Source organism: Cyprinus carpio, chromosome B24, assembly GCF_018340385.1.
Source record: "Cyprinus carpio isolate SPL01 chromosome B24, ASM1834038v1, whole genome shotgun sequence".
Classification (NCBI taxonomy): domain Eukaryota; kingdom Metazoa; phylum Chordata; class Actinopteri; order Cypriniformes; family Cyprinidae; genus Cyprinus; species Cyprinus carpio.
Genome location: NC_056620.1, coordinates 7,298,891 through 7,312,980, shown reverse-complemented (window position 1 = coordinate 7,312,980; position 14,090 = coordinate 7,298,891). Strand labels below are relative to the sequence as shown.

The 14,090-nt window shown below is 38.1% G+C and overlaps 1 pseudogene; it reads left to right on the top strand.

Moving 5' to 3' along the window:
• The first annotated feature begins 1,871 nt into the window (after positions 1–1,871).
• LOC122142247 lies at positions 1,872–4,658 on the top strand (annotated as a pseudogene).
• The last annotated feature ends 9,432 nt before the right edge of the window (positions 4,659–14,090 follow it).

The following is a 14,090-nucleotide window of genomic DNA, read 5'->3' as shown; positions in this document are numbered from 1 at the left end:
TCCGGGAGAGATATAACAGCACAGTATTACCCCCCCGATTTCACCGGAGGACGCCAGCACCTACTGACGCATTCTCCTGCACTGGGACCCTGGCAACCCGAGAGGCTTGTTAAATAAAGGTCTGGTACGTATATCCAGTTACATTTCGGACTCAGGAGGTAAGGAGGGGCAACCGACACCTGCAGGCGGACTCGTTTTTGCTTTCTGAACCGAGACCAAAACGGATTTCAAATACTTCACGATGACATTTACACGAGGCGCGGAGAAAAAACATGCCGGAAAAGGACAAGAAAACCCGCAGGGCTATGGTATGAAGAGTGACCGGGCAATCGTCTGTGCCCTCCAGTCGCGTCTCTGGAGAAATATCTGAGCAACAATACCCACCAGCGCAAAAGCGCTGTATCTGCAGCGACCAAAAGGACGTATGTGATCACCGATGAGATGTGGGTACACACCACTTCCACTGGGAGTCAATTATCTGTCCCAAAAAATGCTGCCCAAAATATGCAAAGAGGCCGGCAACGCGAACGATATACACTAACCACAGTCTGAGGCTCACTGCGATTCAAAGACTGACTGAATCGAGGGAGATCATGGCGGGTGTGTGTGAGGTACGTTTAGCCTTACACAACAAAGGCAAGAGCGTTCAGAATATAAACAATAGTGGGTCTTTCTGCAGACACGCCAAAACACGGTAAACAAAATTGTACCCATAAAAAAGTTAGTTTCTGGCATAGCATGCTTATATTTCATATAAGCACATTGGGCCTGGATCGTCTCACTCTGCTTGTTTATCGTTTTAGGCAACAAGTCGAAGCTTGGGACTTATTTTTTAAGCTAGTTTTACTTGAAAGGCAAAGATAAACAATAAAGGAGGAAGGACTGACTTAAAGAAATTATTCGGCATTATAAACGATAGCTTACTCAGAAAATAATATTCTGTCATCGTTTAATCATCTTGTTGTTCGTTCTTGCAGTGGAACACAAAAGATTATATTTTGAAACTATATTGTTCTGGACCCGAATTGACTTTCATTGTACGGAGAGCAGTTAAAACATCTGTTTTTGTGTTCCACAGAAGAAAAGCCTTACAGGTTTTGGAATGACATGAAGATGAGTAACTGATGACAGAACTTCATTTTTGGGTGAACTATTCGTTTATAAAAACGCTCATTCAAAAACAATTATGTGACCCTGGAGCATGAACCACTCCAAGGGGTCAATTTTTGGAAAACTGAGATTTACACATCAGCTGAAAGGCTGAAAGAAAATTAAGCTTTCCAGTGATGTATGGATTTGGAATCTGGAATCTGAGGGTGCAAAAAAAACTCAAATATTGAGAAAATTGTACCTAAAGTTGTCTAAATGAAGTTCTTAGCAATGCATATTACTAATCCAAAAATGATGTTTTGATATATTTACGACAGGGAATTTACAAAATGTCTTAATGGAACATGATCTTTACTTAATATCCTACTGATTTATGGCGATTAAAGAAAAAATCAATAATTTTGAACCATACCAATGTATTGTGGCTATTGCTACAAACAATAACAATGTCTGTGTACTTATGACTGCTTGTTTTTTGTTTTTTTGGTCAACATGTCAAAATATCACATTCACAATGTGCTGGTGCACTAGATAGTGATAAAAGAGTATCTATAAATATTTTTGCAAAGTAAAAACATGATCTAGTAAAGCACTCTTTATTAGCAGTGGCTAAAACCCATTCTCAAGATGTACCAAATATAAGCGTTTTAGTTTTGTTGTTATAATGGAACTATACTGCTCATAACTCACACAACTTACGTCCACTTATATACTCTGATTCCGAATCCAGTGAACACAGACAGATGGAGAGATACAGACAGTGAAACCTTCCAGTGCTGTAATATATCAGTAGGGTAATAAATATGAAAAGTGCAGTTATGATAGTGTTCTCTTGCAGTGTTCCAGTTCAGATTAACACTCAGTGGCAGCAGCAGCAGCCAGAATCCACTCCATACTCCCCCAGCAGTGAACTGGACTCCAGCTCTGCCAGACAGGAGAGTCCCGTGAGCAGCCACAGTTGGGTGAAACAGGAACCGAGCCAGAAGCCATCCAGTGGGAAAATAAAAACTCTAATGCTGCCACTGATGCTGACAAGGACAAAAATCTCAACAGTGCTGTCACTAGTACGGTATTTTTTCATTTCCTGACAATCCGTGAGCTCATTGGGATCTCCATATTTCACTGATTAGATATTCATTTCTTTTATTTTTTTTTTAGCATCGGTACCTTCGATGGAGGGTTTACCCAGCAGTGTTATGCTGAGCATCACTAAACTTCAGTGTCTGCTGGAGAGCAAACAGGAGAGGATTGAAGCTCTGGAGAGACAGGTGCAGGACCTGCAGGAGGATCGCAGGTTCCTCCGCTCACAACAGATCGAGAACCTCACTGGCGCTCGCTTGGTTGCAGTGCCTGAAGGTGTGGTGGAAAAACATCTAAACATCTGTATTGTTGAATGCGATCTGTATTATAATGATTTAGAATGATCTTTTGCAGTGAAGGATTTTTAGGATTTTTGAATCTTTTAATCTTTAAAATGTTAATATAATATTTTCATTATGAAAACAAAACCATATTAAATTGCAGTGTTTGTATTTAATTTAGGGTTTAAAAGTAACCCTTACAATTATAAGAAGTGTGCAAAAATATGTTGAAAATTTTGTTAATAGAACTATGCACAATTTCTCACTTTTGCAAAAAATTGTTTCATGACAGTATATAGATAAGGTTATGAGAATTATTACTATTATTCTCTGTTGCTGCAGCGAGCACATCAGTGTTCTCTCAGTCCAGGTCAAGGAAAAGGCTGCGTAAGACCTCGTCCAGCTCATATTTCGAAGATGAGAGCATCACCGATGAATCGTCATCTGAAGAGTCCAGCAGCGTCAGAAAAAAAAGACGCCATAAGAAGAAAGGAAAGAGAGGTACATGACAACTAGCACTTAACATTAGCAGTTTTGTATCTGGATTGTTCATAAATTTGCCTTACCTGTACAAGATCCCTTGTAAAAAGTAATACATTTTAATACATTCCTTTAAAAGAGTATAATGAAGTGTAAACCAAATGTAATGTTTTTGGACACTTGCAGTGTTTACTGAAATGAAATGAAAATGTGTTATATGTTAAGTTTATATGAAATGCAATTATCTGAACTTTATATTTAAAAAAAAAAAAAAAAAACTATTGACCCACTTAAAGGGATAGTTCACCCAAAAATGACATTAATTAATTTCTTACCCTTCATATTGTTCCAAACCTGTAAGTTCATTCTCAGAACACAAATTAAGATATTTCTGATGAAATCCGAGACAGTTCTGTCCCTTCATAGACAGCAAGAGAACAACCACGTCAAGGCACAGAAAGTTCTCTTTCCATCTATAGAGGGTCAGAAAGCTCTTGGATTTCATCGGATGTAACTTAATTTGTGTTCAGAAGATGAACGAAGGTCTTACAGGTTTGGACGACATTAGGGTGAGTAATTAATGACAACATTTTCATTTGTGGGTGAACTAACCCTTTAAGTACATCTGTATATGTAATTTCATAGTTACTGTGTTTGTCTTGAAATATGTGTTTAATTGCAACTGAATGTACTGACATGCATTTTAGGGAGGTAAAAGCTAAAACAATACTTTAATGTAATTTCTATTAAAAAAATGAGCATCATGTATTTTTTACACATTGCCTCTAGAGTTGCAATCTAGGGGCATCTAAAATATATTAACTTGAAATGTGTCATTGAATAACACACTACAGTTCAAATTATAAAAGATTTACACATATTTTAGTATTTTAACAAATCAAGTGTACTTATTTATTTTAAATTACTTTAAAGTAAAACAAGGTGCACGTTTAAAATTTCATTAATGTTGTGCAAATACAGTTTAAGAATTTATCATTTTGCCATTTGAAGTGCACTAAAAATGCACTTTCATTACAATTATGTAATTAACAGAAGATAGTGTTTTAACAGTAAACATGTAATAGTTATATATTTAAGCCTAAATTAAAATGGCCAAATTTGACATGGATTTTTGAGTTGCATTTCAATCTCTTCCCAACAGAGTGTGTTCCTCATTGTGACTAGGTCTTGACCAGCCTTTATCAAGAAGAAGAGCATGGATAGGGCTTTCTGCCCAAGTGCGTCATTTAAGTTCACAGGGCCTGGGTGAGCGTCCATATGCCCAGGACTAGAGTAGCCTATACCATAAAGGACCTAATTATGGCTCTCTATCATGGCCTGGGACAGCGCTCCTGGTTGAACCCTCCCTGACAACATCCCCAACATGGCCACATCGCAGAACTGCACCAGTTTGCTTTCAAATCTTTTCGTCTGGTGGGTTTGATCAGGCCTTGATCGCCAGTGCGTCCACCCTCCACAACAGAGCAACAACCCAGATAACATTGATCATATCTGAGCCTGGCTCAGGTGGGGTTTTGATTTTTGAGTAAATATGAGTGTGGTTATCCTGTTGCTTTAAAAAGGCAAGGTGCTGCTTACGATTTGTCAAATGTAAACTTACATTCTTATACTTGTGTAAACGATGATTCTGAAAATGAAATGAATGAAACTGCTATTCTGAAAACCATCAGTAAAACCCTAACACAGTCTTCCGGGTTGATCTACCAATTGATATCACAACTGAACAGCTCTTTTTTGTTTTTGCTGATGAAGCCCTTGCATAAAGGATGGAGCAGATGGCCTAGCACTGCTATTAAAAACTACAGCATTCTCCATGACTGAACACTAGAGGTCGCTCTGATACCATTGTTGAGTGAAAATGGTGCTGGGAGGAAATAAAGTAGTGAGTGACATTTGAAATGTGTTGTGATGCATAAAATGTATCTCTTTACTCTCACTAGTTTTATTACTGTGTACTGTGTGTAATTTCTGTTGTAATAAATGTACAGATCACTTAAAATTATATCTTCTTTTTATCTTAAGTTTTACATGTTTGTGTGCAGTAGCTGGAACAAGACCACCCAGTTCACTCGTGAAGCACAGATTCGGGCTTGTTGTATGTTTGAGAGGAACCTTGTGTGTGTTCGTTCCTTTATGTCAGGGTTCTTCATATCTGGCCCCTCAAGTTCCACTGTCCTGTAGAGTTTAGCTTCAGCCTGAAACAAGCCAGTCCAGAGGTCTTTTAGGGCTTGCTAGAAAATGACAGGCTGGTGAGTGGGATCAGGTTTGGGGCTGAACTCTGCTGGACAGTGGCCCTCAAGAGTCAGGGTTCAAGAACACTGCTTGTGGTTTTGAAACATTTGTTTTCATTCTTTATTTGTTTCATTGGTGTTTTAAAAATAACCTTCTGACAATTTATGTAACAATTAAAGGTGGCTGCAAGAGCTTTTAGCTGTTTTTCTAACTTAATGAACATGCTCTCTGAAACCGAGATCTTCAACCCTGCTCCCGTGACCCACTGTCCTGCAAAGTTGAGCAACTGCAGTCAAACAAAAAAAAAAACAGAAACCTGCGACCGTAGTTGATAGCCTGCTTTTGGGAAACGCACCCCTGGACTCGAGGACAATATGACTCGTGAAGGAAGCGTTCAGGTCCGGTTGAGAACCATTTTTTAACTAATTACTTAAGTAGAACCGGCAAAAAAGTTGGTGTAACCGTACTTAAATTATAATTAACATTATAAGAGGGAAAAAAAAAAGGTATATGCAAAAGTAATTTTTCTTCTTTCTGTTAAGCAGTTTGGCATAAAATGTATTATAATTTCTTTGAAAAAAAAAAAAAAAAAAACTAGTGAGGGCTGTTTCTGTGTGGTGTAACCAGAGCCCCTCCCAATCTCTGGTGTAACCGACTTGTAGGAAGGCGTGCGATGCTGTCACGTGACCGTGAAACAGGAAATGGTGTTTCAGAGGACGAACCCTTCAAATCCTCATGGCTGTGTGTCAAGGTTAGTATGCCTTTCCAGATAGTGTATCATTTCATCATTTTATGACGTAGTAAAGTTTTTTTGATGATCACATATCGGCTGCTGGAAAAGCTTTGAAGGGTCATGAATCATGGCTACTTTTTTAGACATGTGGTAACTGAAATGTCAAGTGGTTGTAAACCAATCACTCCATGTGACACACGCACTGCAAGATCTAGCACAACGAACCTGTCGGTGATTTCCTGATGCTGAAAATATTATTTAAATTCCTAGAGCATGATGTTTTTAGATGTTATCATCCTTCTTTAATACAGTAGCTGTCTTATGCTCTGTAATATATGGCATTAAACTTTAATTCATAGTTAAATTAATCCAATATTGTGTGCACAGTTACTATTCTAGATCAGTTTAGATTGGAAGTGGAATTTTACTATAATATAAAATGTAAATGAATTGCAAGAGCAGTTCTACAGTTAAGAGGAGTCTACTTAATAAAGTCTACTTATAATCAATACTGATTTAACACCGGCATCTATTAAAATGGACTGAAAAAGTACATTTTTGTACAGTGATATCTAACTGTTATTACAATTATGTTAAACTGTAAGTCTAGTGAACATTAAATCTAGACTAACATTAAGATACAACACAAGTCTAGTTTAAATGCATATCCCTTTGTAACGTATTTCTTTCAATCATATATACATAATTATTGTGTTGTAACAAGCTTTTTTTTCTTTCCCATTTATAGATGCCACTATCAAACAATGAGAAAATCAGCTCGACATAGAGCAAAGGTGAAAATGCTGATCCTGTTGCTAGGGCCAGATACCTTGCAAAGAGAAGACCGAGAGAGGTGTTTGATTTGTGCTCCACATATCATCTTAAATTCTAATAGCAAAAAATCCAGTTATATTTAAAAGTTACACTATTATTAAAAACAATAGTGCTTTACTATAAAAATTAAATGTTACATTTTAGTGCTTACTAAAACACTTTCTTTTTGTTTCAAATTCTTAGTTATCAGCAAAGAAAAAGAGAGGGAAAGACTAAACATCCTCCAGTAGCTGAACTCTCTAAGGCAAGACAGGAGGAACTGAGGCAGAAATGGAGACGCTACCAGAGAAGTCGCAGGAGCAAGATTCGGAAGTTACCACTGCAGTGCTCGTATGTGCCTTCAGCCTGTTTAATTGTTTTACAGCATCTTTCATCTTTTGGACATTTTGAAAGCCAGTTATGCTTACAAAAAATTGGATTTAGCAAACTTAATGAGAACTATCACTGGTGTCATAAATATACATATACAATAATATACAAATGTATACTACATTTTTTTTTTCACCATCTTAAATTCTTGAAAAGTAATTTTTTGACATAAAAATATAATCCACAATATAAGCGAGCTGTATTTAATTATTATTATATTTTTTTTTTTGGAATGAAGGGTGCATATCAATTTGTGCACAGAGATACCAATATTAAGAACGTACATGGAGTCAGCTTTGATTTCATGTAGTTATTATTAGTAAAGTAATGTATAAAGTGGAATTATGCTAGGATTGTCATATGATATTGTCCTCCTGCAGCTCTCAGGTCGAGATGGACTCTCAGTGGCAGCAGGATTTTGCTCCATACTCTCCCAGCAGTGAAGCTGACTCCAGCTCTGCCACAGCGGTTGGGGGGAGAGTCCTGTGAGCAGCTATAGCTGGATAAAACAGGAACCAGAGACTGTAGTAATCCAGTGGGACAATGTAAACACACTGCCAGGTGCCGCTGAGACAGAGCAGGACAACACTCCGAGCACTGCCACTTCCACCTCCAGTACGTGATTCGTTATTTACTGAGAATCAGTGGTAGTTAGTTCATTAGCATCTCCAAAACACAATGATGAGAGCGGAGACATTTTTTAGGAATTGGCTGCAGTGATGTGATTGGTACAGTTTTGTCATTGAACAGAGGTTTGTTGGTTCGAATCCCAGCCAGGCAATTGGGTTGTCAGTCAGAGAAGTCTTTCTCTTCTTCAGGAACAAGTACATGCACAGAAACAAATCGTCATGCTTTTCTCTCTTTCTCAGCAGTGAGACCTCTGATCATGGAGGATTTGCCCAGCAGTGTTATGCTGAGCATCACTAAACTTCAGTGTCTGCTGGAGAGCAAACAGGAGAGGATTGAAGCTCTGGAGAGACAGGTGCAGGACCTGCAGGAGGATCGCAGGTTCCTCCGCTCACAGATCGAGGACCCTCACCAGTGCTCTCTCTGTTCACGTCTGTCGAGGCATTTCAGCATGAAACAACTGGAAAAAGTAAATTGGAAAAGTGTTTTATGTCAGAGCATAAACTGTAACTGAATGGACTCAAACGTATGTTTGTTTTATTGTTATTAATTTATGTGAATGAGTTTTAAACACTATGTATTAGGTATTCAATATTTTATAAATTATTATTGTTATTACCTATTATCATTATCACATTATTATTGTTAAGGATAGTTAACGCGCAAGTGAAAATGTACTTGCCCCTATGGTCATTTCCCAAACCGTGTGTGACTTTCCAGGGACCTAAAACTGTCATTTTCTTTTGTTGATAAGCGTTGTGGGTCACATGGGAGCGGCGAAGACCACGCACTTTTATCCAATATTCTTTGGCAAAATCCCACTTATTTCCCGTAGCAGCCCGTGGGGGTGCCCCACTAGCTAATATCATCCATTTTGAAAAACATAGATAGAGCTACCGAATGAATCCTTGTAAACTTAAACGCCACTTCTAACAGCAACCCGCCCTCAATTATTTTCTATTTCCAACCTCGTTGCATAGACTATTATTTAAAAAAATAATGTTTTTAAATAAATATAAAATGTTACATTTTAGTGTGTACTAAAACTTTCTCTTTTTTCTTCATAGTTATGAACAAAGCCGGAGGAGGGCCCCCAGAGGGAACACAGAACTAACGACGTAAAACTACATAACTGATCCAGTCCTTATAAACTATATAACCTTTAAGACTGTGTTCAGCATTATTCAGCAAATGTTTATTTTATTTTTGTGTATTATTTTTTTTTTTTTTTTGGAGTTACTAGACTATTTCTTAAGTCATTAAAGTGAGATGGTTATCTTCTCCACTTTCAAAAGACCTGCGACAACCAATAACACATAATACAAACAAGACAAAAACACATGTGTGACCAAAATAGCCTAAACATAATTTGTTTGTGTTGTGTTTTGTGTTAGGGGTGAAGCAAACCGAGTTCACTATGCGATCGACTTCTCGTGGTTATTTTTTTTTTATTATTATTATTTTTTTATTTTATTTATTTTTTTTTTTAAGAAAGAAGAAACAGCATTATAGCCAACACATAAGAACCAAATGAACATTTTTATGTTGAAGGACTTTATTAGGTGACTACTTTTGAGAAATCACTAGTGAACTCCATGGCTGAACATAGAGGGCAATCTGATATCATTGCTGTTTGAACGTCCCGCTTTGAGTTTTGTGTGTCAGGAGGTGCATTTTAAAACATTCAGTCTTTTAATTTTGGAGGGAAAGAGGGAGGCTTGGACAAGAAACACAATGTTAAAGGGATAGTTCGCTCAAAAATAAAAAACTTCTGCCAACATTTACACACCCTCACGTCTTTCTAAAATGTTCATGATTGAAATGGACCACAGAATTTTGAAGGTTTTGGCCTCCATTGATTTACATTGTAGTTAGACAAAAGCCTCTGCTTTTCACAAAATATGTTCCACCACAGATAAAAGGAAAGTCATACAGTTTTGGAACAACATGAGGGTGAGTAACATGATCACAGAATTGTCATTTGGGCGGACTATCCCTTTAAAAGGTAGGGATAGGCTATTTTTTTTTTTTTTTTATTAAAATTTTTTTTTTGTTATACTAGTTAGCTCTCTTCACATCTTGATAGTAATCAACAATTAAAGTGGTCTTAATATATAAATATCTTCTGTAGAGTGGCTCAGGCCAATAAAATGTTTGTCCAATCATTGCATTCAGTCCTGAATGTATGTCTTATCATAGAAATATGCTATATCTTAATCTGTGTCCCATCTCATCTGTCAGTAGTGTCAGACTATGTATTTGCATAACTCTGTGCAGCCAACGTGAAAGTTTTTGGGCGGGCTACTGTCGCAGGGCTGAGCCAGAGTGTGTTTAGCTGGTGTTGTGTTGAAAGAAAAAATTCAGATTCTTCACAGAAGTGCAGGCAAATTTCGAAGACTTGCCAAAATTCACAGAGAGAAACACAGGTAAACACTAGCAGTGTTTTTTACTCGGTGGAGGTATTTGATGGAATGATGGAACTCGCGAAGTTTTCTTTTCAACAGGAAGCCTTCAAGATAAAATATTCTAAAATGTGGGACCTTTCATTGAAACTATTCCTATGTTTCCTTATTTGACTTTGTTTACCTTTTGGACTCTGACTTTCAATTTTAAACACTTTTGTTAAATTATATTAAGCCTTAAAGTTCTGCATAATTAAGGGCGTGGCCACGTTAGTGACAGGTGGATTGCCGCTGCTGCCGTCGCGCTAGGTGGGCGTGGCTTCAGCAACCAGCTCCCGCCTTTTTGCCCATTTTCGAAGAAGATTTTCTCTGGAAGTGACGCGCGTGACATGCTGCCAAGATGGCGACGGCTCGCTCTGCCACACTTTGAAGCTTCAGAAACGCTCTTCAGGAATCTACGGGTGACGTCCCCCCCCACGGACACTACGTCATGTTTTTTTTAATACAAATCTATGGTCACAACAAACAATTTATGCCCCCCGCCCCTAAAGAATTTTTGTAAAAGGGTTAGTTCCCCCCAACCAAAAATGAAAATTTAGCTTGTGTTTTACTCAACCCTCGAGGGATCCCTAGTTGTACATGAGTTTTCTTCTTTCAGCCGTTCAGGACGATTCCATTCAGATTGTTATACTGAAAAATTGTCCCCCCCCTGGCTATTCCAAGCTGTGTCATTGCAGTCAGTGGGCGTTGCAGGTTTAAACAGTCCACAAAGTCATCAAATAAAAGCACATGCATCCATAATACAACATATGCCTCAACCACAGCCTCCCAGGGCTGAAATAAAGCCTTTCTAGTGAATCCAGCATTTACGTAATCAAAATATCTTTTCTTTTTCACTCTGTCGGTTAAACACTACGTTAGTCAACTTACGGTAAATATCACTTGACCAAGCTGTTTTTGGTTCAAAAAAAAAAAAAAAGGCATAAACAAGCGTGTGCGTACTGTTTCACCCAGGAGACAATAGTCTCCTTTTATAACATGAGACGTGAATGCTGTCGTGACCACACAAAAATCATGGACCCACAGCCATCTTTTACATTCTGTATAAAGATAATCATTTCTTTTGGAGTTCCTGTTAATACATATCTTTTTTTATAAGTTGTCCCTGGAGCTGTATTGATCCAAACGCTCTCCAGGGAGCTATCATCCATCTTAATTCTGTATAAAGATAGTAATACTTTTGATGTTTTTAGGCTTTTTTTTTTTGCGCTGTGGTGGATGATTTCCTCTCTGGAGGTCTATAAATAGCCTGAAGTTTCTACAGTTAGTAGGAATGAGCCCCGATGAAGTTCTTTGCGAGGTGTCTTTGGGCAGCAGGAAGGACAGTGCGGGGTGAGTTCCCTGTCTTCCCGACTGTTTTCCGTTCAAGTGGATAGTGACAAATTAGCAGTGCAAAAGCCATTATAGGGCTCCGCTGTGGTGTTTATCTTTCTGTGGGAACTCTATCTTTGCTCATTCACACATCTTTTCTTGGCTTCCTGTCTATCTGTCTCTAGTCTGTCTCTTCCTCAATTTCACTTTTCACCACAGCAAAGTCAGCGATTGCTGACTGCGCAGTAAGGCCTCCCATTGCAGTCAATTTTTGATGGGATGACTTTCCGATACATAAACAAGCTAGGAGTGTGTCCACCCTGCTGTCCCTTTCAAAAGCAGACAGCTGTGGTCTCTTTTGTGGATGGCTGAAGGTACCAGAGGGTCTCCTACGCTGAAGGGGGCGCATCATGCTTTTGAACCTAATGGAGCCTGAAAGCATCAATAACTGACGTGACTGGAATGAGGCCCGAGTGCAGCAGCTGGCTGCGGCGGGCGGTTTCTATGCGAGCTGAATGTGTGGCAGGTTGCCGTGGAGATGATTCTTGAGCCAGAGTTCACTAATCCTCCCCATGAAATCTGCGCCTATGTAAGAATCCAAATGCTTGATGGAATAGAGGAGAACCACCTGCAGGCTTTATTTGACCTGATGACCAGTCATGACTGCAATTAGCCCTATGTAGGGAATGGTAATCTATCAGATTGATATGGGAACCGTGTTTTCAGCCAGAAACGTTTGTTTCTCTAGCAACTGCCTCCCAAGTTTCATTTTTCTACAAGTCCACCAGTTATACATCGAATATGACAAAGAAAGCAGTCTGATATTTCAATAGATATGTAATAGCAAAACAAAAATATGTTTTAAGCAAAAAATGCAATAAATAGGATAAAAATAATTTATTTAAATTTAATCCTTTAATACTCAAAAAAAGTACAACAGTTTTTGGAAAAATACATGAAAGAGCGCTCAGTTCAATTCAGTGTCTGAAGTGACCAAAGTGTGGATTGTTGCATGCGTCATTTGTGTGAAATTAATATCTATGCGAAAAGATTTTAATTACACATTTGATTAATTGGTTTACGAAAACTCACCATCCCCTGCTTAAAGATCATTCTTAATAAGTTGTTGGAAATGTTTTTACATTGGCCTTCATTATTTTTTAAAAATTATTAAAAAAATACATTTTATGTATTTGTTTACTCATTGACACACGAATCTTCGAAATTTAAAGGAACACTTAACTTAACTCTTTTGAAAATAGGCGCAGTTTCCAATTCGCCCTTAGGTTAAACAGTTGAGAGTTTTGGCCGTTTTCCGAACGGTAGAAGCACTTTTTAGAGCTTAGTCTTATCATGATTTGATAGCGCGTTAGCATAATCTCACTCACAAAATGAACAAAAGGGTTTCAAATACTTTTTCCTAATTTAAAACTGACTCTTCTGTACTTTACCATCAGTACTAAGACCCCGATGGAAAATGAAAAGTTGCGTTTTTCTCTAGGCCCCGTATGGTTAGGTACTATCAGGAGATCATTCGGCTGTATAGATTTCAAATTTTCAAAAACGGCAAACTATCGAACTCTTGAACTCTAGGGATTGAAACATCAAAATTAGCCTATTTTCAAAAAATAGTGGAGTGTTCCTTTTAAAATATCACAGTACTAAACCATAAACTAATAATTCATTGCATTTTAAAAAACACTAGTCAACTCAATAAGAATGAAATAATCATAGTGTAATGTATGTGTGTGAAAACCACGTACAACTCTGACTGGCAAATTATATATATGAGACATTGTATTACTTAAGAATATGTGTGTAGTGTGTGTGGTGGGGGGGGGTGTGTGTGGTTGTGTGTGGTGTTGTGTTTGTGTGTGTGTGTGTGTGTGGGTGTGGTGTTGTGTGTGCAAAACGGGGCAAATTATTAAGTTATATATACATTGATAATATCTATATATATATATACAGGACGTTAGTCTGTTTAATGTTTGTCCTGTGCATGTCTGTGCCTTATGTGTTTGACATACAGGAGTTGCGCTGCCTGCGGAGAGTGCTTTCCGATCACTAATTTTAATCAGGTTTCATTTGAGGTTAAGGATTTTGTCTTGGAAAGTAGCTGCTTATGTAGACAATTGAAACAGCTCACTAGATTTTGGAAAAAGCCACAGTAAGGCTCAATTGCCCCTTCATAAAGAATAAGGTATAGTGATCAATGCTTGTTTCCCGTTTCCCGTGGTTGGTGTATTAAGGCCTGCAGGATGCAGATCTGTTTAACAGAGACCAACAACCAGACACTTGATTTTCAGGAAGAGATCATCTACGGATGTAGTATACTGATTGTTCTCCAGAAATAGATCTGAAGTGTTCAAGTAAGAGTCCCTTTAAAACCAAAGATAACAGCAAATTTCTTCTTTTCTTCTTTTTCCCCCTTTTCTTCTTCAACCAAACCACCGCTCCACAATATGGCATGCAGTTGAATCCTGGTGTGCTTCCCTGTGTTGGTCTCCACGACTGACTGGTTTGCTGTTTTGTTAAAGGCACAAAAATTCG